Genomic DNA, 26,450 nt, shown 5'->3' on the forward strand with positions numbered 1-26,450 from the left:
TTTCCAAATAACCTGTGTACGTTATTTCAGGAAAGATGCGAATGTGGTTATTTAAAAGATTAACTGTATTAAAAAAAATAAATTATTGTGTCAATAGTTGGTGAAATTACATACTTCCTCATAGCTTGCAATTAATTCCCCCACCCTTGTTGCCCCTTTTACTTGGATTTAATTTATATAGTTCTTCAAAAGTTGAACGTTGGTTCCACTGGGAATTTCTGGTTTGCTGGGCTTCTTTCAAATGTCTGCTTTTTCGGAAATGGTTCGCCTTTTCTTTATTTTTTATTTTTTTTTCCTTTTAGATGGATATTGTTTGCATCAGAGACTCTTTGTTGCTATATTAAAATTTATTGTTTTACTTGACTTTAATCTGCAGTCCACGAATTAGATACTCAAGATGGGCAACTGCGTTCTCTCCCGGCCGATAAAGCCACGGTTAGAAACGGCCAAACGCACACCGACACCCTTGTCGCTGTTTGTCAGACCGGGGCCGCTCACAACTTTCCCGGACGCGGAACGACTGCGCAGAGCGAGCGAGGGCTGCGCCCGCGGCACCGCCCGCGCCAGCCCTTCCCGAGCCCACGGGCCATTTGTCACCGGGGCTGGAGCGAGACGAACGACTCCGCCGCCTCCCGCTCCCGTTCGCACGCTGCCGGGCTGGCTGACGTCACTCGAGCTGCCGAAACCGAGCAAACCCGAGGAGAGGAGCGATAGGCTCGGATCGGCCGGCGCGGGGCACCGAGCGGCGCTGCTGCTGCTGCCGCCGCTGCCCCCGCCCCCTCGGCGAGCTGCGTCGGAGCCTGTCGAGCGGCGGGGAGGGCCGGCCGCCGGCACGCACACCCCGCCCGCCCGCCGCCACCTGAGACGCGGGCAGCGCTCTCCGTGAGGCGCGGAGGTGAGTTAAACCGCTCCTGCCGAGCCGCGCCGCGCGGGCGGAGCTGGACGGCGGGTGGCGAGGGGCAGCTCTTCCTCGGGACGAGCGCCTGAAACGTTCCGGCGGTTTGCCTTGCTGAGCTCCCGCCCGGGCTTCCCGGCTGAGCCTGTGCCTGCTGCGCTGACCGTTTCCCCGCCGGTGCGTGTCGCCCCTTTGTTGTGGCGGGCCGGCCGCGTCCCCGGGAGCGAGCGCCGGCCGTGCGGTGGGGCCCTGCCCGGGCAGGGGGCGGAGGGGCGGCGGGGACGCGACTCCTGGGGAAGCGGCCGGGGCCGGGGTGTCTGCAGACGGGACGGCGCGGGTCCCGAGCGATATTAAACTTTACTCACGGCCGCAAGCCCGTCCCTTGGCCGGGCGGCGCCGGTCACGTCTCTGTCGGCAGCCGCCCGCAGCCTTCTGGGCGGCTCTTTTGTGTGGCGTGGCGCGGTGCGCTGTGCTCCGCGCCGGCCCTCCCGCCCGGCTGGTCCCCCGCCCGCACACCCGCTGCCCGCTCGCTCCGCCGCCGGGCTGCCGCGTTCCCCTCGGCCGGCGCCAGCCGGGGCTGTCAGGGCGGCCGGTCTCGCCGGCCGGCAGTGCGCGGGCGCGGAGCGGCGTGAGGCGTTCCGCGGGGCTGCGCGGAGTGGGTGCCGGCTACTCACGGGCGTCTCCTGGCTCCGCGGCCGCGAGCGCGGGCGCGCAGGAGCGCGTCGCTCCGCGGTGTGCGGCGGGGCGGGCCGGGAGCGGGGCCCTCCGCCTTCGTCTTTTGTGCTTCCTTGTGAAGAGGAACAAGCAGCTGCGGCCCTGGGCCGAGTTGTGGAAATTTATCCCTTTGTGTATATTACAATATCCTCCATTTTTCTGCCGTCTAAACAACGAGCCTTTCGCCATCTTGGGCAAATTTTTATTCCGAAGTCTGTCCGTCTTGTTTGAGGAGGGGACGAGTGGGAATCCTGAAAGTCGTTTTGGATAAGACTCAAAAGTTTAGGAAATGTTACAGGGACAGACAGTGACGTCATGTAAAGTTTAAGGGGAATTTTTCCAAGAGTGTGTGCTTTCCCCTGGAATTCCTGATCTAACGCGTTGTAAACCGTGCTTTTAAAGAGAAAGGTTCCTAGCTGAGACTGCACGTTCAGGGAGCATTGAGAATATGCTTATCTGGTGTCTGGTCTTGTAACAGGTAGGGAAATAATTGTGCTTTTGGATTATTCTACACCCCCACCAGTAGCAATTTTTTTTTCCTTTTTTTCTTTTTTTTTTTTTTTGGTGTGTTTCCCCCCCCCACACCCCCCCCCGGCCCTCAGCATTTAGTGCGCAATGCTTGCTTAACTGTTCGGCCGTTTAAAACAACATGCCAAAGTCCTTAGGTTAAATAAGGAATCATCTGGAGATTCGCATTATTTTTGTTTACAGAAAGCGGTAATCTAATGTTAAGCGTACGTGAAACGCTCGGTACGGAATCTTCCCTGAGGAATAAACAGTTTCTGTTTGGAATGAGGAACATGGAAATGCACAGTTGTACCATTTTTTGAATGACAGGCTTGGGGGACGTATTTGGAAGCAACAGACTTATTAAGCAATACTGTTAAAAGGTTCCACTTGGAAAGTACCTGTTTGTGTCTTACATGTAGTTCGGGTTATGTTCCAGATACTATAATGTGGGTGGCAAAACCCAGTTACTATGCTAAACTCGTTAGAAAAAAAGAAAGCGGTCTTTACCTCTAGCTATAAGCTCTGTGTCAGCTGCTGTGAAAAGGAAACAATAAAAGGTTCTGTTCTGTTAATTTACTTCTCAATTGCACTTTTTTTTTTTTTTTTTAATCTCATAGAAGTTTTTCTGTTCACATGATACGACTTAGGGAAACACGGGGTACTTGATAAGGAACAACTATTGTAGGTAAGGTTCTGTTTTTCCATTCTTTTTTCCTGTACTCATCTTACTTGCTGCATATTTACAGTCACACTGATGAGAACATGAAACTGCCTGTATTTAATTTGCATATTCTTTGTCTTCAGGGTTGGGAAAAACATTGACAACAGTTAACACAGAAAGTAATAGGAATAGCTGTTAGTACATCAAGAGTTTTTGCTATCAAAGTCAGTATCGAATGAGGTATCTGAAGTGTCCTTAAGGTTATATTGGAACAAATGTCAGATACTTACCTCGAAGGGGGGGGGGTGGTGTGGGGTTGGGTTTTTTTTTTTGCTTTGTTTGTGTGTTTGTTTTCCCCTAAATGCATCAGGAAGTGTGGTTGAATTATTTGCTAGCTCCTGAATATTGGGTAGATGAAAATGTTTAAATAGTTGAAAACACATACAACAGATGGTTCTAAATTATATATGCAACAAAGGTCTAGAAGATTTGACAGATTATAAATGGTGAGCAGCAGAGGATAAGTAGTTTCAGAAAATGATAGTACACATGATGTCTCATACCTGTAATAAACTACATGCATGCTTTTGTCACAATGCTGCAACATCAGTAAACTGCATGGTATTAAGAAAATGGTAGCCAAGGTAATTTTTGTAAAGTGTGTATAGAGGAAGATTAGAATTTAAGGGACCTCTTTGATGTTCAAGAAATTTTTTGTTCACTCCAAGCAGGGGGTATTTGTTTAATCATAGATCGTACCAGTTCCTTGGAAGCAGTGGAGTAGTAATATCAGGCTGTGATGAATTTCTTCATAAATAGAACTCTCTGGAGAGTAAAAAATGTTTCTTCAGAGGATCAGGCAATGTTCCCTTTTCACTGCTGACCCAAAGTCTGTTTTGAATGGCACTAAATAAGGTTTTGACATTAATGGATATAGAAAATACACTGGAATTGTGGTACTGGTGCTTCTCTTAATTTTCTTTTTTCTTTTTTTTTTTGTTTTATTTTTTATTCTAAATGCCACTGTGTTGAATTCTGTGCAAGTTAGTGTTCCCACAAAATAATTGTTTTAAATAGTCACTCGTTTAGATTAATGTAGGCTGTCAATAACATTGTAAAATTATTTGAATACTGTTAGGGGAAGGATAACTAAATATATGCTTTCTACCTTTTGGTGGGAAATGGTTGATTTTCATGAAGGTGTATATTAATTTCATGTAATAAGATGCCTTGCGTTTTCAAAAGATAAATTAGCAATATTTTTATATTATGGAGGGAATAAGCATTGGTTGATCACTGTACATGTATTTGATCTGTATACTGACTTTATGAGGAAAAGAAAGTGCTACAAGACTGGATTTTTTTTTTTGGTGTTTTTGGGAGAAATGCAAACAAAGTAATGGAAATCTTTCTTTTTAGGTCCTGTTGCCCTTCTTATTTTCTTTGTTTGAATGTTTATTGCAGAACTACAGTGTAAAGGAGCAGATGTTTTGCAAAACATCCTGATGTGTTGTTTTTTCTTATGGGAGTGCATAACTGTTCCTTCTGATGCATCGACTTGACAGCTGGCTGATTTCATGGAACTGCTAAGAAGCCATTAGTGGTGTCATTGAATTGAAACAGAACAGTCACTCCCAGCTTGAACTGCAATTGTTAATGTCTTTGTTGCTACTTTTCTGTGCCTACACAAGATGGGGAATATCACAGCAGCAAAGAAAAGGAAGTTTGTGTTCCCTGTCTCATCTCTGTAAATTAGGGAAAGGAGGCATTAATACTTGACTGCTTTAATTTTGCAATATTCTTAGAATGGCATATTTGGGATTCAGAGATCTTGGCTGTTGGGCTGTAGACTTACCATAACCAAAAAAGCAGTTTGCTACACACATCCCCTAACACAGTAAGTGTCCCACAGTCCAAATGACTTCATTGTGATGCCCAACTCTGAGTCCCCCCCAGTGCCTAATATGGGTGTCTTTAAATAAAATCAGAGAGGTTGGGTTTTGTTTTTTTATTCTTTATTCTAATAGAATAGAGTATTCTAATAGGATATTCTTATTCTAATAGAGCATCACAGAAGAGTGGTACTTTTTGTTTTTATCACTTAGATAATTGGTCCAATGAAGATTCCCAAAGTCTGCCAGTTATCTCTCAAGCGTGGCTCAACTTTTGAGTTAATTTTGGTTTACTACTGTGCAAATAATGTCATACCACATCATAAACTAGTTCCTGGCCGTAAAATGCATCAGAAGAAACACACAGGTATCAAGGGCAACAGTGGTTTTGTGATTGTTGTATAGTTTACTATATTTAGCCAGTGCTCAGAATGTTGTAAACGTATGTTGATGAACATATTTCCAAGAAATTGAAATTTTGTGGTGAAGATAACATTGTGCAGAATTCAGAATTTAGGTACTGATGATCTTCCCCACCACATCAAAGAAGGAAATGAAGCGTCCTCTTTGTGTGACTGTCATTTACACTTTGAAAAAAATTTTGTTTCTAATACTACATTTTTGCTTTAAAATGATTTTTGTTGTATTCCTTCTGTACAGTGGTAGTATGAAGGTGCATCTTTAAGGAGTTCTTTGCTGCTTACTCTTTGCTGATGGGGAACAGAAACAAGGATACTGTGTTAGTAAGATCAGAGACAATAAATCCTTTCCCATCCTACTCCCCCAGTCTTTGCCTGCTTTAAAAAAAAAAAGGAGGGAAAAAGGCAAAACCAATTTAATGTGGAGTAACCAGAAGATTTGCATAAGGAAAACCATAGGTTTGCATAATTTTCTTGGGGGGTGTGTGTGTGTGATTTCTTGGTACTTTTATGAAGGTAAGAATACATTAGTTTTGCTCTTACACAGATAAAGACTGATGCACAGAGGGATTTAGTCATTTACCAACATAACAAGAAATTGATGGTAGTGGTAGAAAGAAAAGCTGCCTTCACTGACTTTAGTTTGTAGCATGCCCGGTAAATGTCTCCTTGAAAACTGAAATGTGTGTTTTGTTGTTCTGCGGAGAGTAATACTACTCAAATAGATTAAGTTTGAATGTACATAGTTGTTGAAAGAAACTGGGACCAGGTTTTCAGCCAGCCTCTGCAGAAAGGCTAAGCAAGATGTAGTGTTCGTCTGTTACTTTGTTTCTTAATCACAGGATTTTAAGGAAAAAAAAAAGTTAAAATTTTAATCCAATTAGTACATGGTTTCACATATTAGCTGTGTTAAGTTCTTGCTTACTCTTTTATCTCTTTACTGCCCTAAATTTACAGTTATATAATGCTGTGGTCTTCAGCCATTCCTTAAACAGAAAAAAGTCAAGATAGTTTTAAAAGCCTGATACAGAAGTCCCTTTGAGATTTAAACAGAAATAACAACAACAAAAGTGCGAATTTTACAGTAACATTTTGGTTTTTTGTTTCTTTTTGGGGGAGGGAGGAGAAATTGTGACTTATTTTATTAAAGTATTGGCATTTCATTAGATTACCAAGTGGAAGAAACACTTTCAGTGAGTGAGGAAATCGTGCTTGTTTCAGTTTTTTAATGTAACAACAAAGAAAAGCTGATGCCTGGTTTTTTTTTTTTTCCTTGCTTAGTTTAACAGAATAAATTTATGCATTTGACAAAATTCGTAATACAAATTTCTTTATGTGAATGTTTTTCAGATCGGTGGAGAAAAGACAAAGTATACTTTTTTAAACCTTGGCTAGTGACAGATGAGCTCTCAGATACAAGTCTGTGAAAGTACGGACTTATAAAAAGATGTGTTGGGCTTGTCAGTGTCCATTCCCTTCTTTCAGGATGATGCCTGTTGCCATTAATGTGAAATCTCTCCCATTGCCTTCCTACTCACGCCCAGTCAGGGCCTCACGAATGTCTTGTTTTCTCTGTGTAAAGGACATAAGACTCTCTTTTCACTTGATGTAGGTCAGGCATTGTAAAGAGCTGAATGGGTTAAGCCTTGGTAGTTTGCAAAAAGAGATTGCAGAGATTTTTCTAGTCCCTGAAGGAGGAATCACACAAAACCTTCACATTCAAGCTACTAAAAATGTAAAGGCACCATGTGAAAAACTGTCTACCTGATGGACTGTTTACATTAGTAATGGTCTCATTGAAAACAGTGATATAAAGGCTTGTCTCAGGTAATGTTTGCAGTATAAAACATTAGTTTTAGAAATAATGCAGTGACCATCAGATAATTTGGTCTTCTTTTTTTGGAGGCTTACACAGAACTTGCTTCTGCTTTGGAATTGTTGGAAGGGATAATGAAGAATTTTCTTTTTTTGATAATGGAGAACTCTGCTAGTGTTTTCGTGCAATTTACAGGAAGTGTAAGCTAGATTTTGTTTAGAATGTCTATTAAATATGGTGATTTTAAGACACAAAGTACTCTGTCTAGCTGTTCTTGAGCTAGAATCTGAGTTGTGAGACTCCTGGACAAGAAGGTTAAAGTTTGAAATCTTCTAGGGACTATTTTTTCCTTCACTTTGAATATGTAGCTGTTTTTTTGGACTGTGATCCTGTTAATAGATTTGTATTAGTGAATTAATGTTTTTTTTAACCTTGAAAGATCATTTAATAAACAATGCATTGCATTTTATCAGAAACTTATGTTAGAACAGCGGTGTGTATTGTCCAAGTATAATCAGCAAGATAACCCACAGCCCCCTACTCAGGCTTTTCTTGTACGAAAAAAAACCAGATTGACAAAAATTACCGCAGTGGTCTGTCGTGATAGGGACATAATTGTGTGGATTTTGCCCCATTTTCTGTTCTCACACTTTTCCACAGGCATGCGCTTGTTAATCAAAGACACCGTACTTCTGCTGGGGGCAGAGAAGTTCATCAAATTGGCAGCCAGTCTGGTGTAAAGAACAGTGTACTGATGCTCTTAACGTGCTAGGACATAAATAAATCTAAGGTCTTTGTATGCAAACCCTGGAGGTTAATACTGTATAATTCAATGTCCTGTCTTTGTTTTTATGATGGATGCTTTTAAGTGTTTGAAGCTTGATGCAAGCCTTCAAGCAGGTCAGGGCTGACCATCTGATTGGCTGAAGCAGAAAAGCGTTAGCTTGGCAGAGGGGTTTTAGTCTGTGCTGTGGAGGGCTTTTTTTTCTTTTTTTGGCTGAGAGATCATTGTTGTATTGCTTGAGCTGTTATAGGAAAGTTCTAGAGATTGACAACCCCTGCTGTGCTAATGGACTGAGTGCATGAAACGCCGGTAGTTTGGTCCTGTGTGTTCTGAAGCTTACTGCTATTTGTATCCTTAACAGAGCTAACATGTAGAACAAGCAAAAACTACTGGGATTTCCCTGTAGAAATAGTGCTGGGATTTGGCTTTAACATGAATTGGTTGCATATTCATAATTTAAGAACAGCTGGTTACAGCTAGTGCACAGTCATTTGCAAGCTATTATAAACCATTCTACTCATACATGGAGGCTGTGCTTAAGGTTTTGGTTTTTTTTTGGTTTTTTTTTTTTTTTTGTTTTTCTTGTTTTTATTGATCTACCTGCATTTGAAATCTGGTCACTGCAGCCACACAGGCCTTTCATTTTAGTTGTAATTGCATCATAGCACAGCTTCAGTATTAAATATTTAGTTATAACTAAACGCTGAATAAAATGATAAACTGTGGGCTTAGAAGAAACAAAGTGTAAGGGTGAGCAGCGACATATATCTTAAATACAAAATCTGGTTATGTAAAGCAGCCTAAAAAAGTAACATCAACCAACCTTTGTAGTCTTTCGGTAACTTTTGTTGTTCTGAGTAAGAAATCTTTTTGAGATTTACCCAGGGTTACCTTGTAATAGTTGCTGAAATTTGTAGGTTTTTTTTGTGTATTGTATGCCCAGTGCTTTTGGAAGAAAACTCAGAAGTGTAGCGTGTGATTATATTACACAAAAGGATGGTGTATTAAAATAGTAGTAAGCATAGTCTTGCTGAGCATCATATGGGAAAATAGTGGATATATTAGAAATGACTGCACTCTTACATGTAGAAGTCATCTGTCATTATAATGTGAAAAATACATACTTGGAAATATTGGTTAGTAATACATATAGGGTGTATTATTAAAGTTGACACCTCCCATCCCCCTTTTCAGGTTTTTTTTTTTCCCAGGTTAGAAATAAAGTGAGCATTTCCACTAGTTTATACACTTACTTCGGTAACTTTTCTGTATCTTTGCACTAGTGACTGGAACTTCTAAAAGAAGAATTATACTTTTTACTGTAAAAATCAGCTTTCTGAACATCCTGTGGGAATAAAAGTGAGCCCAGAATGCTCACTCTCGCACATCTTTTGATCCAGTATGTTGTAAGTTACTACCTCATAGCCTGGCAAAAGGAAAATTGTAAATAAATTCTTACTTCATATATATGGATCCCAGAAGATGGGAAGCCATTAAAGAAAGTTTCTTACTATGTTAGTCGTCAAATTAAAAATATAAGTCATACATGTGTGAGGTTTTGGTTTTTTTTTTTTTTTTTTATTTTGGTTTTTTTTTTTCTCCAAGCTGTATCAGTTGATTTAATAAAAGATACTATCACTCCCTACAGCTGTGGTCTTTTCTAAGTAGTTACAGCAACTGTAAGAAATGCAAACCAGTATTATTCCATTGCAGCTCTGATGAGTTTTCATCCTTGGAGTTATCCTTAAGCACTTCACTACTTTTCAGTGTTGATGAAAGAGCTAGATCAGAGATGATAGTTGAGACTACAACTGTGTGGTTTAGGAGAAAAATGAGGCAAAAGAGAGCTCAGTAGTTAGATCTTCCGAGGACCCAACCTCTACAACAGCTACAATGCCAGAATCATACACTTTATCACAGTTACAGGAGCTTCTAAAGCAAGGAGAATTCCGTTTTCACTTCCCAAGCTAATATTAGAAACAATAGAGAGTCCTATTTGGCTCTTTTGGGGAAACAACTTTTAAGTTGAGAATCTAAAGAAGTAAATGCTAACACCCCCATACCCCCATCATTGAAGGGGAATAGTCTGCTTAGTAATCATTGACAACATCAGACAACAGCAGACAGTGATTGAATTTTTTTTCATCATATTGTCAATGTACAATATAGACCATGTTAAAAAGCTGCTGTTCCAAAGAAAGCCTGAGAAACAGGAAGAAAGTTGAGATTCAGAGTCTTGATAAAAGGCAAAGGGTGTAGATTACTGGTGGGGAAAGTAAAACATTCCATCAGTTCTTTATCTTTCTGGCAACTTAGTAGAGGAAACACTTGGATTTAGTAATAGTAATACCTTGAATATATTGGAGAAGGATTTGGAGGTTAAGGTTTTGTTTGTTTGTTTTTTAATTCTTTTTTTTTCACTTGCCAATTGCTACCAAATAAAACCAATGCTGTTTTTTATATCTTACTTGTTACTTAATGCGTGTAAGAGTCTTTGGAGAAGTACATTTTATGAAAAACAAAAAGAGGTTAAGGGGAGAACAGGCTTTCCAGAGAAGTGATAGAGTCACTGTCCTGGAAGTGTTGAAAAACCATTTAACATGGTTTGGTGGTGGTCTTGGCAGTCCTGAGGTAACAGTTGTACTTGATAATCTTAAAGGTCTTTTCCAACCTAGCTGATTCGATGATTCTAAGAATATATTTCTAAAATGACAACTGTTATTGAAGGTGCTTTATTGTTTGGCATTTAGATGTGATATCAGCACTATATTTTTCTGTAGTTGTCATCTTTGTTTTCTATTCTAGAAGTGCTTTTCAAGCCTTATTTCTCCCCCTAAGGTTTAAATGTTAAAAGTCATCTTCACTGAATGAGATGTGGTTTTAAACAGGAGTGGGAAGTATTCCATAGCTGAGCCTTGTCCACAGGATTAGTTCTGGACTAGTCTTTTATGGCTGCATGAAAAACTTCCTGAGAAGGAACTCACTTATTTTAGGGTAAAACTAGTGTTAAGTGCAATCAGTTATAAAATGCCCTTTTTCTTCTGGCATTAGGAACTGAAAGGAACAGATTATGCTAGGTCATTTTTTTTATTTGTATGTGATAACGATACAGAGCAGCTTGAAATACTTTCCTGGGTTTTTTTGAGAGATGTTTTCTATGTGTCAAGCTGTTTCTGATTATTGAGGTAAATTTATAATCTTTTGACTCTTGCAGTTGCCATAAATTTTCAGTGTTAACAATTGTGATGTAATGGATACACAGCATATTGCAAAGTTTATTGTGTTGATATAAGTGGTTTATACAGAGTATCGTTTAAATGTAGCCTACAGTCTTTTTGCAGTCACGGAAATGAATTATGTATTGTGAGAGATCTGTTAATAGTGTAAAGACTTTATAATAAAACAGGCCTGAAGGGGGGACAGTCACTTTTTCTTTTCCTCTGAATGCTTAATTTATATAATTATTGTAGTTTTGGTATCTTGTGAAGTGCTTTAAATAAATGAGCAATCATCTTATGAAATGATCTGTGTTATATGTTCGTAGAATGAGAGAATGGTTTGGGTTGGAATGGACCTTAAAGACCATTTCAGTTCAACCCTTTCTGCTATGGGGAGGGACAGCTTCCACTAGACCAGGTTGCTCCAAGCCCATCCAAGCTGGCCTTGAACAATTCCAGAGATGGGTCAGCCACAGCTTCTCAGGCAACCTGTTCCAGTGCCTCATCACCTTCACAGTAAAAAACTCCCAATGCGTAGTCTAAATCTCCCCTCTGTGAGTTTATAAGCCGTTCCCCTTTGTCTTATCACTACAGGCCTTTGCAAGCAGTTGTAAAATGTTGTAGGAGACATTCAGAATGCAGGCAAGTGGCATTTCCCAGTATGCTTGGTAAAGCTAAGTTACTTTTTTTTTTTTCCCTTTATCTATTGCCCTCAACAGAACTGACCTGTATTCTGTTAATTTTATAAAACTTGAACTGGGAGAAGGGTTCATTCTTCAGTGTTTGTTATCCCTGTTGCGTCTGGCAGCATAAGCCGTAATATAGATAATTTGAGTGCTAGGATAGTTAGGTGATGTGTGTAAATCCTGATGTTCATTATATTATGTTATATTTATACACAGAATCCTGTTATTTTGTTTAGCAGACCTTTACAAGTGTCTGTTTCTATATATAATTCGAGTGATTCATAACTCAATAATCTGTAGTTTTCTGCAAAATTTTGCATAATTTTTGAAGATCTACTTCAGTGCCAGATTTCAAGTCTGATTCTTTATAATATTCACTTCAGAGTTTTTAGGAAAATGCCATATGCTAACTTCTGGGGGAGACCCATGGCAGAGAAGGTGATCCAGAAATAGTAAATCAATACTCCTGGTCAAAAATAGCACTGCAAGTTGTAATATATTGTTTAGCAAGAACTGCTGATTGTGGAAAGCAGTGACAAACCCTTAAACATATGTGGATTTTTGGTTTTGGTTTTTTTTTTTTTTTTGTCAGAGGTGTTTCAGAAGAATGTTTGAGGTATGCAATATTTGATGCTTAGATGTAAAAGCTGCATTTTATTGTGTTAGGACTTAGCCAGTCTGGAGATGCACTGTGACTCCTGTTTGAGTACAGCATTAGATGGGTAGATAGTTCTTGCCAGCCGGATGGAAATAAAGGAACAGTTTGGAGAAGTTACCTGTGTTACTTATGTTACTTATGATCTCAGAATGTTCATGGTAGAAATCAAGATTTATGTGTCATTTTGGATGTGCGGTGATCTAGTACTGTGTTGAAAGGTTTCTCTGGCTTGATAAGAAGGGGTAGTTGCTGATATGACTTGCTGTCACATTTTTTAATTGGTATTTTTCAATTCTAAGTTTGATGATGGTCTGCTTGGAGAAAAATGCAGGATGACAACAAGTAAATGACTGGTACCTATCAGTTGTTTGCTTGTCTTGCTAGCCATGGAAAGACATTCACAGAATCAGTTAATGCTCATTTTTCAGGTCAGAACTATTCAAACTTAACCTGTTGCCCTGAAAAAAGGGCATTAATGGGCCTTTCATTTTGTGTTTCTTCAGTTTCTTTTGCAGTGGGTGTGGTGATCAGGTCTGTGTAGACCTGAGTCCATTGGCTATAACCTTGCAATATAATAATAAAAGTTTATTGAATACATGTATTAGTGTTTATGAACAGAAAAATGCAAAAGTGACTCTAAAATATTTCATTATGTAGTTAGAAGGGCATCAGACTACTTCATGTATATGCGCAATTTTGTAAAAAAATTAACATTTCACCAAATGCTTTGTAGATTTTAGCGAACTGAAAATTTGACTTACTAGATTTCATTCTGAAAGTGCAGCAACCACAAGCAGATTAGAAGTAAGTTAAGACCTCACACTAGTTAAGAGCTTTTGAGCTGTTGCAAACAATGTACTTCAAATTCATGAAACATGTTGATTTCTGCTGTTGGGTAGTTTGTCTTTACAATGAGTGTTGTCACATTTTTTTGATTGCTTGGTTATGTTGCGGGATTTTTTAAATTATTTTAATAGGATGTGATTTGAAAGGAGCTTATAGGGTACAGGCTGAGTTTATCTGTTAAAGAAAAACCACCATGCTTATAAAAGATCAAACTGGACTGGAAGTGTCTTGGAAACGAAGTGGCTGTATGAAATTAATCACTGAGTTTAAAGTAATGCACATGAAGCAGAGAGGAGCAGGGAGAATAGCATGAAATAAACATACACTGTAATGGGTTCTAAATTAATTACCTGCCATCATGTAGAGATATTGGAGTCATAATGCATAGTTCTGTTAAAAACATCCATTCAACAGCAGTTGCAGTGCAAGTTTGACACATTACTGGGGGAGGAAAAATAAAAAGACAAACCAGAAAATATTGGGGACATATTAATTCAGGTCACCTTGTCAAGTAGAATAAAAAGCAAATAAAACTGAAAGGAATCATCAGTTTTGGAACACTTTCCATTATGAGATGAGAGTATATAGAAATCTTCAGCTTGGGCTATGACCAAGTGCTGTGAATTCATGTTTGGAATAGTAACGTAAATAGAAAACAAATTTTTATTGCATCTCAGATATGACTGAAATGTAATATTGGAACTAATAAAACCGATTTGGTTTATTAACATAAAGCAAGAAGTAGCCCTTTTCACTTTCTGGTGGGCTGCACTGTGGAATGATGTTTGGATGCTGTGGAGAGCAAAATTACAACACACTTCAAATGATTAGCTATATTAATAGAAGATGTGTTTATCAGTGGCTGCTAAATGTGGTGATTGAAATGCAGTGTTAGTTTATTATATCTTCATATTTCTGCTTTCTTAGAGAAGGATATATACCTCTATTCTTTCTCAAAATGTTTATTACTTGTGTAGATGGTCCTTCTTTCTGAATTAGTTGCTGTTAATTTAATTTTTGTTAATATTTGATGTTTTGCATCTTTGATATGTAGGTGGAATAATATGGATGCCAAAAATACGAACATTCTTCTAAGACCTGAATTAATGTAGAGTTATGTGAGGGACTGAGAAGCAATCAGCTTTAGTTTGTAATTGTTCGCCACAGTTTTTTCAGCCGTCATTGATTATTCTGTCCTTTATTCTTGGATCCTTATGGTGCTCTTTTTGCATTGAGTTTGTTAATATGTGTTCTTCTATTAACATAATGCAGGAGAGAATAATTTTATGTACTGTAATTTCAGCCTTACAAATTTTTCCCATATCCCTTTCCTTCCCTCTCTCTGCATGTGTACATTTAGTCTTTGGGTATATAATGTGTGATATTTGCAAATTCAGTTTTTATCCCACCCCTGCCATTTAAGTATTTCTTTACCTTCTCTCCAGCTCTAGGAAATTCTGGGGAAGAAGGTATTTTTGTTCTGCTTCTTGAATAAATTCTCCTAACACCATAGCTGATAAGATGAGCCTCATGTGTTTCTAAAATAGTCAGGATCTCAAAATATTGTCAAAATTGGAAGGGGAGGGATGAAGATAGCTCATTCCATACCTAGTCCTTAGCCCTAATGTGTATATTTTACATGGATCAGAAACAGCCTTCAACTGCATGTTGTGGTGTCGCTAGTATTAAGTAAGTACTGGTATATGTAATCCTCTCTAAAGCTAGAGTTTCTAGCTGGAAACATGGCGGGAAAAAATAGAATCCTGGAAAGTTGTAGGCCAGGAATAGGCCGGAATTTCCAGGGTCAAAGGAGAAAAGCATTCAGAAGAAATGCTCTAGACCAAATGCATAGACCAAAGTGATCCCTTAATTTTGCTGTGTTTTGCTGGCAGAGACATGATTCAAGTTTTGTCTGATCAGCAACCTCTCTGTTTTCTCTCAGTTGAGACAGTGGCCAGGTGTAACTGTGACTGGGTAGTACTTGCTGAAAATATGTTGGATTTAATCTCTGCTGCTTGTGGCAATTTAGGGCTGAGCTTCTCAGAAACAAACAAAAGACCCAGAGAAAACAGAAGCTATTTCTGTTCTAAAGTAAGTGTGGGACAAGCTTATTTGTTATGGTGGCAGATGTGCCATGATCAAGTAAGTGGCAACTATGTGTATGGAAGTGTGTGTATATATATATATACGTATATATATATATATGTTCTTACATACGAAGGGGGAGGAAGGAAGAAGGATTTTGCTGGATGAAGAGTTTTCATGCTGTGCATGCTCTTTTATAAATGAGGAGTTTGATGCTTCAGAGCATACTTCTGTGGTTATTTTCACAGACTTGTTTTTGACTTCTAACACAGGACCTCTAACATTGTAATTTATGTTTATTCGCTTTTTTTCTTATTGTGAAATAGCACTTCTGTCCTCTGTTGTTGATCCTTTTTATTTTATTTGTTTTTCCTGATGCCACATCAGTTACCATGGGAGCAAAACCAGAACTGGAGAGCTAGCAGTCAGCAACTGAACTGTCTGACTTAAGTTTCTCCTTCTCTTTCCAAGGGAACAGATGATTTATAGGGAAGGATAAAGTAAATACTTAAATTACTCTGGCAACTTCCGCTTTACCTTTTTGTTACTTATTTACTTGGAAAGAAACCCACTTGCAAATGGAGTGGGTTCCTACAGGCCTCAACTGTTAACCCCAGACTAATTTTATTAATTCCTAAGAGCACTGACTACACTATTCTGCTGTAGGCTTCTTTTGTTTGTTTTGTTTTGGAGAACTTTGGAAAGTATAGACTGTTTGCTTTGGTGCATTTGAATAGCTGTTACATTTGAATATTTCTCGTTGACAACTGGAACTGAGCCTTTATTTAAGCTCTGGGTAGTGTGTAGGTGTTTGTGTCTGTGTATTGCCACATACACACATTTAAATATTTGGACCACAGAATTACAAAATACAATATTTTCAGTGTGGGTAATGCATATCATAGCTATGATGTAACAATTTACATATTAGAGGTAGAAATTAAAGCATGTGCTAGAAAAATAACAAGAAAATCCAGTTCTTCTGTAGATTTGGAATCCTGAATTTTCCTCACAAGAGTTAAAGTCTCGTCTGAAACAGTGTCAGAAGTGCTAGAATGAATTTTTTGCAAGAGCATTTTCATTAAGACTTTGCAGCATGTTCTTAGGATTTCGGTTTAAAAAGGAGGGTTTTTTTTATATATAAGAAGCTCTTTTAAAATAAGGCTTTATGTCTTGTATTTGTGTTAAATATGTTTTTATGTGAACTTTCTTTATGAACCCTCTGAAAAGGTCTTCAGAACTGAACAGAATTTTAGAAACAGGAATACTGTGAAACTACCAGTAAAAACATCACAAATTGCACATATTCCAGAGGAGGGCCACGGGGATGATCAGGGGACTGCAGCACCTCCCATATGAAGACAGGCTGAGGAAGTTGGGGCTGTTCAGCCTGGAGAAGAGAAGGCTGCGTGGAGACCTCAAGGCAGCCTTCCAGTATCTGAAGGGGGCCTGTGGGGACACTGGGGAGGGACTCTTCATCAGGGACTGTAGTGACAGGACAAGGGGTAACGGGTTCAAACTTAAACAGGGGAAGTTTAGATTGGGTATAAGGAGGAAGCTCTTTACCGTGAGGGTGATGAGGCACTGGAATGAGTTGCCCAGGGAAGCTGTGAATGTTCCATCCCTGGTGGTGCTCAAGGCCAGGTTGGACAGAGCCTTGGGTGATATGGTTTAGTGTGAGGTGTCCCTGCCCATGGCAGGGGGGTTGGAACTAGATGATCTTAAGGTCGTTTCCAACCCTAACTATTCTATGATTCTGTGATACAGGTTAGTTACTTGGCCAATACGAGTTATTTTCATTGGGAAAACATTGTGATAGCAGTGTAGTAAACAACAAAACTCTTAGGTGAGAAGCAGTGATTTCCTGTAGATGTAAAAATCCCCAAAAGACAAACCACTATAGGTGTCAACTTGAAGAGCATGCTGATAGCATTATATTAAATGGAAGTGAAAAATGTCCTATCCTAAAGACTTTACACAACATTGCTAGTAAGTTGGAGTTAAGTTTGAGCTGATGTGCTTGGCTGAAGTAATAAATAAAAATGTTGAAACTACTTGTGTCCCATGGGGCTTACAGTAGCTGCGGCATAGAGTTTGCATCTGGGTTAGAGAAGGCCTGTTCTAGCTTGTTCTTAAGAAAAGGCTAAAAGAGGCCACCTGCTATATACAGTTCTCAGCCTGTTTGCCTTCTGGTTCACCTGTGAAAGGAGAACATTAAAACACGTCAGAAACTAGTGTAAACATGTTGCTCTGTGTTGTCTTTTTTTTGAGTGTGGCAGGTAACCTGTCAGTACTGTCAATGTGATCGACATAGTACTAACAAACAGAGCATGTTTTTGGGGTAATTGTCCTCTGAAATGCAGCTTTTAAAATAAATATGCCTCAGAATTATATTTGCTGTGACACTGCTCGTTGATTCAGCAAGAGGGTATGCATTTATTCCCAAATTGTGTTTCAGTAGAGGAGATATAAACTAGGGAAGGCTCCTGCTGGACCTGTTGTTCATGAACAGAGAAGGACTTGTGGGTGATGTGGTGGTTGGAGGCCGTCTTAGGCATAGCAACTGTGAGTAATAGTTTTCAGTTCCTGCAGAACTAAGGATGGGCAGTCGGCAGAATTGCTGAGTTGGACTTGTAGAGGGCAGGCTTTGGCGTGTTGAGGAGACTGGTTGAAAGAGTCCATTGGGAAGCACTCCTGAAAGACATAGGAGTCCAGGAAGTACAGGAGCAGGCTGTCCCTGTGTGCTGAAAGATGAGCCTGCAGGGAAGATGTCCATCCTGGCTGAACAGATGGACGGAGAGCTTTGGCTGGAACTCACGAAAAAGAAAATAAAAATAAAAGAGTTATGACCTTTGGGAGGAGGGGCAGGTAACTCGGGAGGATTACAAGGATGCTGTGAGTTTATGCAGGGAGAAAATTAGAAGGGCCAAAGCCTCCTTTAATCTGGCTACTGCTGTAAAAGACAAAAATGTATAAGTAAGTTAGTAACAAAAGGAAAGCTAGGGGCAGTCTCTATCCTTTACTGGATGTGGGGGGAAACATAGTTGTAAAGGCTGAGGTACTTAATGCCTTCGTTGCCTCAGTCTTTAATAGTATCCAGCCCCCTGAGCTGGAAGACAGGGACAAGGAGCAGAATGAAGCCCCCGTAGTCCAAGGGAAGATGGTTAGTGACCTGCTACACCGTACAGAAATCTATAGGGCAGAGTGTTGTCCACCCAGAAGTGCTGCAGGAACTGGCAGAAGTGCTCACTGAGCCACTTTCAGTCATTTACCAGCAGTCCTGGCTAACTGGAGAGGTCCCAGTTGACTAGAGGCTAGCAAATACGATGCCCATTTGTAAGAATGTCTGGAAAGAGTATCCAGGGACTGACATGCCTGTCAGTCTGACCTTGGTGCTGGTTATGGAGCACCTGAGTGTCATCATGCAGCACGTACAGGACAACCAGGTGATCAGACCCAGTCAGCACAGGTTTATGAAAGGCATGTCCTGCTTGACTAACCTGACTGCCTTCTGTAACAGGGTGACCTGCTTTGTGACTGAGGGAAACTTGTGGATGTTGTTTACCTGAATTTCAGTAAAGTCTTCAGCAGCATTTCCCACAGCATTCTGCTGGAGAAACTGGTTGCTCATGGCTTGGTCAGGTATACTTTGGTGAATGAAGTTAAATCCCATTCCCATTGGCAGCTGGTCAGACATAAGTGGTGGTCCCTAGGGCTCAGTCAGTTCTGCTTATTGTATTTATTGATGATCTGGATGAGGGGATTGAGTGCACCCTCAGTCAGTTTTCAGATGACACCAAGATAGGCAGGAGTGTTGATCTGATGAGTGTAGGAAGGCTTCACAGAGGGATATGATCAGGCTGGGTTGAGGCCAGTTATAGGAGGTTCAACAAGGCTGTGCCAGATCCCCATGTAACAGCTCCATGCAACAACCCCATGCAATGCTCCATGTTTGGGAAAGAGTGGCTGGAAAGCTGCTTGGTGGAAAAGGGCCTAGAGATGTTGGTCAGCAGTGGCTGGACATGAGCCGGCTTGTGCCCATGTGGCCAAGAAGGCAGATGGCATCCTGACCTGCGCCAGAAATAGTATGGCCAACACGGCTAGTGTAGTGATCGTCCCCCTCTGTACACCTTGAACAGTTTTGTACACCTTGTTCAGTTTTGGGCCCCTCACTCCAAGAAAGATGTTGAGGTGCTGGAGCGGGTCTAGAGGAGGGCGGTGGAACTGGTGAAGGGTCTGGAGCATAAGTTCTGTGAGGACCAGCTGAGGGAACTGTGGTTGTTCAGCCTGGAGAAAAGGATGCTCAGGGGAGACCTTGCTCTGTATAGCTACCAGAAAGGAGATTGTAGTGAGGTGGGGGTTGGTCTCTTCTCCCAAGTAACAAGTGATAGGACAAGAGGAAATGGCCTCAGGTTGTTCCAGGGGAGGTTTAGATGGGATATTAGGAAAAGTGTCTCCCCCAAAATGGTTGCCGAGCAGTGGAGCAGGCTGCTGAGGGCAGTTGTGGAATCGCCATCCCTGGAGGGATTTAAAGGACATGTACATGTGCTCAGGAGCATGGTTTAGTGTGGATGTGGCAGTGCTGGGTTAATGGTTCAACTCTGTGATCTTAAGGGTCTTTTCCAACCTAAATAATTCTGTGACTCTTAAAGGTGCTTTTTTAGTTGTCATTTATATTCCTTGAATTGAGGTGTGCATCTGCTAGAAGAAAACTCAAGCGGTATATATAGATCTCGGGTGACTCCACTGCACAAGTTTACTATTAGGTGTAGGGCACCTATCATAACTCAGATGCAGTTAGATTAAGCCAGTGCATCTTAATTCTGAAGATTAAAGTGCATGCCGTTGTTCATGAACAGGCATTGACCTGTGACACTTAAAGGAGCTAAGAATGTAAAATTGTTTGGCAGAATTTCAGCCTAAAATTGGTCAGTGACTGGGCTCTTTCCATGATTCAGTAGTAACACAAATGCTATTTTAATTACTAAAGGTATTTTTTTTTTGTCTTCAAAACATAATACTTACACTTCTCTCATTAAAAACCATTTATCAGATTATTTGTCAGATCACTGGCTGATATTTTCTTTATTATGACAAATGTTTTAGCCTACTTAAGCTGAGCCACAGTCAGAAGAATGTAGGCTGTAAAAAATTTTAGGCACGTTCCAAGTTTGAGCATTTTTGGTTAAGCGTTTTAAATGCAACTAGCTTTTATAGACACAATTGTTAGAGAAAGAAGGAAAGTGCAGTATATGTGGCTGTACATCCAGTAAATACGATAGTGTTTTGAATAGGGTAGTACTAAAGCTAATAAGCTTTGCACTTAAAAGTTTGGCTTGGGTGCATGTATGCTATTCACATTTTGGTTCTTAATAATGTGGTACCATCCCAATTAAAAAGCTGCCCGTGATGCATGGAATGGCATTAGTTAAAAATCAAAACACACTTCTGAATACTGATTCTACATAATGTTGATTTTTGAGAAACCTAAAATAGTTATTGTCATGGACACAGAGCTTCGTTAGTCTTGGAGTTGCAGGTTGACTTATATTTGCACACTATTATAAACAGAGATTGAACTCAAATGCTGTTTATGAAATGGAACAAGTAATTTCTGATAAAACTCAACTGCTTCTATAATGCTTCTGGTTACTGCTAATTATGAAGGAGGGTCCTTTGTGGCTCCTTCCTTTAAAGTACCTGTTGTCAACATGTGTAATTTTATGACCACACCATGTCTGTTCACCTGTTTGTCCGTGTGCCTGTCCATTCCATGCAGTAACTTTTGTTTGCCATTATTTTTCAGCCATAATTGAGACTAGGCTAGACATTCAAAGATAAACTTCTGCATTTTGTGAAAATCAATTACAGTATTGAAGAAGATGGACAGTTTAGAGCCTCCAGCTGAGGAAATGGTAGGCAGTATTAGCATTACCTCACCTCTGCCCCAGGCAGTTCTCAGGCGCCTCAGTGTGTGTGCACACTGTCCCGCAAGTGTATCTCCACTGTTGTCACTGTCATTGCCAAGTGGGAAGTGGGTTTTTTAGGTGGGTTTGTATTTCCTGGGCAGGATCTGGTTTATGGCAGTAGGAAAATAAAAAGACCATCATAATGCTGCTTACAAGAGAATTTTTTTCTGCCATCTCAAAAGTAGCATGAACGTAAGGAAACCTGTAGTAAAAAGCTTTTGTGTGGTACCTTCTGACATGTGTTGTCGGTATAATGAACTGAATGTGGATTCCAGATACTAAGGTTTAATTTTTGGATCAAAATTATGTTTTCAGAATAAATTTAGTATAATTTCAATTAGAAAATGTTGGTCGCTTTTAAGTAACAAGAATAGAACAATGTTTACGTATGTAACTATGAACAATAAGCAGTCCAGTTACTTCTGTTGGTGAAAATACCTTTGAATCATTCCCATGTGCCCACATAGGTATTTCTTACTGAGGGTGCAGATATGCTAATGTGTGACATGCTAATTTGTTATCTTTTCATTCCACTGTTACAGGAGAGAACGAAAATTTGCATTGAAGTATGAAACAAAACCTTGTCCTTATGAAGTACGTGCACATAAGAGACGGTGTTCCAGAGCTTTCCTTTTAGTGGGGGATTTTTCAGAACCGAAGTCCTTGTGCTTAGCGGTTTTCTGTGAAAGGGATTGTGTGGATGGTTAGCTTATGGAGGACTGATTGCAGTTTCATCAATAATAGCAGGACTTGCCATTTTATTTAGTCAAATGTAGATGAAAACTATAGGGTTTCAAAAAGTATAGGCATAGCTATTTTTTAATGTGAGTGAAGGGTTTTCCGCCCCCCCCTCCCCCCCTTTTTTTTTAAAGTATTGTGGCTTGGATCTCAGTGATGCATTAGGTCACTGATTCACTTCCATACTGTAAACCAGACTACCAAGAGTCAGACTTGTTTGTCAGATATTAAAAAGCCTGCACAAATGACTGCTTTATTGTTACATAAATCACACTGGTTTGTGCATGTGGCAGTAATTAACTTCTGCTCATGTTAGAAAAGAAGTTGTCATGTCATTGCTGAAAAACAGGTTTCAATATGTTTCTTTTACTCAGCTAGCAAGTTAGGTGCCATTAGACCAGTATAAATTTAACTGATTTTGAACAGCAAAACTTTAAGACAATTTTCATGGGACTTGGAGAACTTTTTTTTTTTTTTTTTTTAACAATACATTTAAGTTCCTTTTTTTTTCTTTAATGGGCTGTGTTGCACAGAAATCACATCTTTTAAAGAGTGTGGCCTCTGGATTGATTAATTTTCAACTTCCCTGTAGCTTGCTTTCCTTGTTACTTTTAATGGGCCATCAAGAAGCAGTCAGGGGTCAGGTTATCAGGGGTCGGTAAATTGCAAACTGAAAGCAAGTATGTTAAGTTTACAACAAATGTATATCTTTACCATCTTTTCTTTTAAATAAGCAGTACTTTGTTAGTGAAAGTATTCCAGAATGGATTAACACTAATTTGCTTTAGTGTTGGTTTTTTGTTTGTGTTTTCCCCCTCACAAGGTGTTCAGATATTCATTGATAATTCAAGCAATGTTTAAAAAAGCTTAGCTTTTTTTAGCTCTCTTAGCTACTGATACTCTGGTTAGATGTTCTTTGGACTTGATTAGTAGCAGAGTTAAATTAGTGCTAAGAAGTGGTGGAAGTTTCATTCTTTAGCTCAAGCTCCAGTCCTTAAGAAATGAAATGACAAGGATATTCTAGTAGCAAGAAACACTTGCTGTAATTCAGACTTCAGCTAGCTTATGGCCTCTTGCCCCATAGTGATTTGCAGTGGTCCCTTCCACCCGGGTTTTAGTGCCCTTTCTTTGTGGTATTTTCTCTTTCAATCATCGGGCAGAGAACTTTCTGCTACAGGTTCATAAGTTATCTTGTCAACCTTCATCTTAGCAGAAACCCAAGACAAAACTATGTTCTTACCCTGAACCTGAAAACTCACAAGCTTATTTTTGCCCAGAAAGAGAAGGGAAGCAGAAGGCAAACAATCTGAAACACAAAGTTATAGTTATTTTCAATAGGTAGCTATAGAAAAAATCTTCATGCTTGCTGTAAGTCATGCTACCGTTCACTTAACTATCATCATCAGAAGCTGTTGTACTAGGCTGATTGCTAGGAGAATGAATTTAATATATATGAATGGTTTGAAGTAAAAAAATTATGACTACCACTAGTTAACTTTCTTTAGACTTATTTTCTGTGCATATATTTTTTTAATTTTAATTTAAATTTTTTTTCTTGTATTGTTTTCCTTATATATGGCCAAGATCTACATCATCACTGCAGCAAGACTTGGCTCATAGGAAAGAAGGGGCAGTATAGACAAAACTCCTGGCATCACCATCCATCACTCCTACCTAATTCTCAATTTTCTTCTAACTAGTAAGAGGTTAAATTGCCAGCTTGCATTATGCTTGAACTTCCAGTGATGTCTTGTAGTCTTGTAGTCAGTTGTTGTGGTACTACAACACTGTCAAGTCTTTCATTAATATAATAGAACTATGTTTTCCAGTAGTATGGAGAAACATCTGTATTGTATCCTTGAACTAGCTGCTATCATCATTCTTTCTCCTATAAGAATTATAATTCATAAGCTGTTACCATAATTCTTTATCCTATTTCACTGTTTGAAATACAGTTAAATCCATGCTGAAGGATAGAGGTGAATTTGTCAGAAGTGTAGAGTTCTGTGTCGGGTTCTGAGCCCCCCATTGTGAGACCCCCAGTCTTGAAGTAATGTTTTCTAAAATTCAGATGTCTTTAAGTTTCGTTGGTATGAGATGCCTGAGGATTTTAAGTACAGTCTACCCAATGTGATCTTTAAAAAAATAACTTTGTTGTTCTGTTATTTCTTAGTTTATACTCTTCTGACAGTTAAAGCACAATGTTCTGTGAATTGAGGACTTCATAAAAGTGTGCCATAAAAACCTGACATTTGTGGAAATTACAAAATGCTTTTCTTGCCCTGTTGCTAGATTGTGGTATGAGAGATCACAATACAGGTGATCTTAGAACTTTGTGATAAACTGTGTGAGTGAGTACAGTGGAACCTGAGCATTATAGGTTAACCTTTCTTTTTGTTCTCTTTGTGCTTTCTCTCAGAATAATAAAAATGTTGCAGGTTGACAGAATGGAGCTACAGACAAGAAAGTTGTGTATTTAGTTTAGGCACGGGTAAAGTTGAACAGAATTAATTATCTGTTTTCAGGGGAAAACAAAAGAGCTAATTTTAATAAAAAAAATCAGCCCTTCTCCCTCTCATCTCAGGTTTTGGGTAAGGGAGAATGTGCAGTTTAAATATATGAAGTAATCCATCAAAGGCAGAACTGAAGAAATTGCTACTAAGCTTATAATACAATAATTGCTAAGTCCCACTACATGTAAATCGCTTGTATCTGCTTTTTTTCCTTAACCAGGCATTACAGAGCTATGGTATAAATGACACTATGGGCATAAATTAAAACAGTACTTACCTTCTCTTTGAGAGAAAATATTTTCCTCTTACTGGGAATATAGTTCTGGCATATCTCTCAATGCTTCTGCAGTGTGTGAGACTCCGTCATCTGACAGAAGTCTTATATCTGCTTTGTGGCTTTCTCAGTGCCTTTATTTTGCATGCTAGCAGGGAGCAACGAAACTTCTCTATTCCAGAGTTTTGTGTGGTAGTGTCAGCTTCAGGGAAATGATACTTTCTGTGGTTCTGTGTTTAGGAAACTCTGTGGAACAGTCTTCATCCAACCAGTGGATTGTCAGCATTTTTATACCTGTACTTCTGGTGTGATAATGATAAATCAACTATGTATGCCTGTCATATGGCTCATGTAATGTGTCTTGACAGTTGAGGGATAAAAAAATTGAAGTGTCCGTAGTACAATTGTTCTTCTATGATGTGGGCTTTTGTATTGCCTTTGATATAATCATTTGCACATTGATCAATTGAACTTTTATTGCTCCCAGAGTGTAATAAGTTACTTTAAAGTAACTGCTTTAATTTGTTAAAGTATGTTCACTAGCTTAAGTTTTTTACAGTTACAAGTTGACCTTTTAGTAGTCCCTCCCCACTTCTGCAAACATGAAGACATTAAGGGTAACATGTAAACATACTGTGATATTGAAAATTAGAAAAATCTGTGTTTCCCCATGTTCTTTGCTGTGCTAAAGTTAGCTTTCCAACTTCAGTGCCTTTTTTTGGTAAGGCAGTAAACTTAAGAAATTAAACAAATACTTGGAAAAAAAGCCCAACCAAAAAAACCCCTGTCCATAATAACTTAATTTTTACATCTTTTGTTGGTTACTTAGAAAAGTAATGCTGCCTTCACTATACATATAACTAGGAAACATACTTTGTGATCCATTATCTTGTAATTTTCACTGTGCTTAATAAGAACAGTGTTCCAATCTAAATGTAGTGGAGTGATGTGAACCAGTGAAGTTTACTACAAGATTTTGAATTAAAATATATTTTATGAAACACAATTAAACGGGAAGGAAGATGCAGTATTTGAACCAGAAATGGTGTTTGTTGTTATCACAGCTTCTTCATACCGTGATACATTTTTCTTATGTATTACTGCTACTTGCCTTACTTTACTAGGTATTTTTTAATGGCATCTTGCAATACAAGGCTATATAACTCAGATTTGAATATGTGCTGCGTCTCTAGTAGCCTAAAAGCAGCAGACTGTATCATTCTCAAGGACAGAATTGAGGAACATGCATTGTGAAATGCAGAAGAGGGGATGTGGTATTACTAAAGGCGTAAAATGAGTATTACTCTGATCTGTTTTTTATGACAGATGCCAGTACAAGAGCCTATAATAGGGCAGGAGTGAATTAGAATTACAATTTTTATAATGCTGTTACTGTTAAATCTGTTCTTTTTCTTTGGTGATGTATCTATAAAATATACATATTGATACGTAGTAAATAATATAATCTTAGCATTATATAAGATGTTTTTCCTGGAAGTGTTTTTGTTCTTGGGTTCTTCAGTAGTCCTCTGCCAAATAAGCTTTCAAGTATACTGCACAGGATTTATTCCCTTCCCCCTCCTAAATTTCTGCTTGTGACTTGTTTTATGAAAACATGTTATGTCCTACCTGCTTCAGGTCATGTGATTTCTTGGGTATTTTAATCTGTAAATTTTTTTTTTTTAATGTGTTGCACATCAAGAGAATGGTTACAAGTAACGGTAAAAAGTACCTGTGCTTCTGCATCTAAAATGCTACTTCTGCATTGGGTC

General features: G+C 39.3%; 1 protein-coding gene across 5 annotated transcripts in view; it reads left to right on the top strand.

The window, feature by feature from the left end:
* Nucleotides 1–727: 727 nt before the first annotated feature.
* The window catches only part of BAZ2B (bromodomain adjacent to zinc finger domain 2B), a 136,397-nt gene continuing 110,674 nt past the window's right edge, over nt 728–26,450 (top strand). For 2 of the 5 annotated variants that reach the window (XM_065671153.1, XM_065671155.1), the window contains exon 1: nt 728–895. The gene's annotated coding sequence lies outside the window, so the exon portion shown is untranslated. Of the gene's footprint in view, nt 1,073–2,736; nt 2,805–26,450 lie in introns of all 5 variants that reach the window. The other 3 variants (XM_065671154.1, XM_065671156.1, XM_065671152.1) reach the window with 2 other exon arrangements.

The sequence above is a fragment of the Lathamus discolor genome, chromosome 3, assembly GCF_037157495.1.
Source record: "Lathamus discolor isolate bLatDis1 chromosome 3, bLatDis1.hap1, whole genome shotgun sequence".
Lineage (NCBI taxonomy): Eukaryota > Metazoa > Chordata > Aves > Psittaciformes > Psittacidae > Lathamus > Lathamus discolor.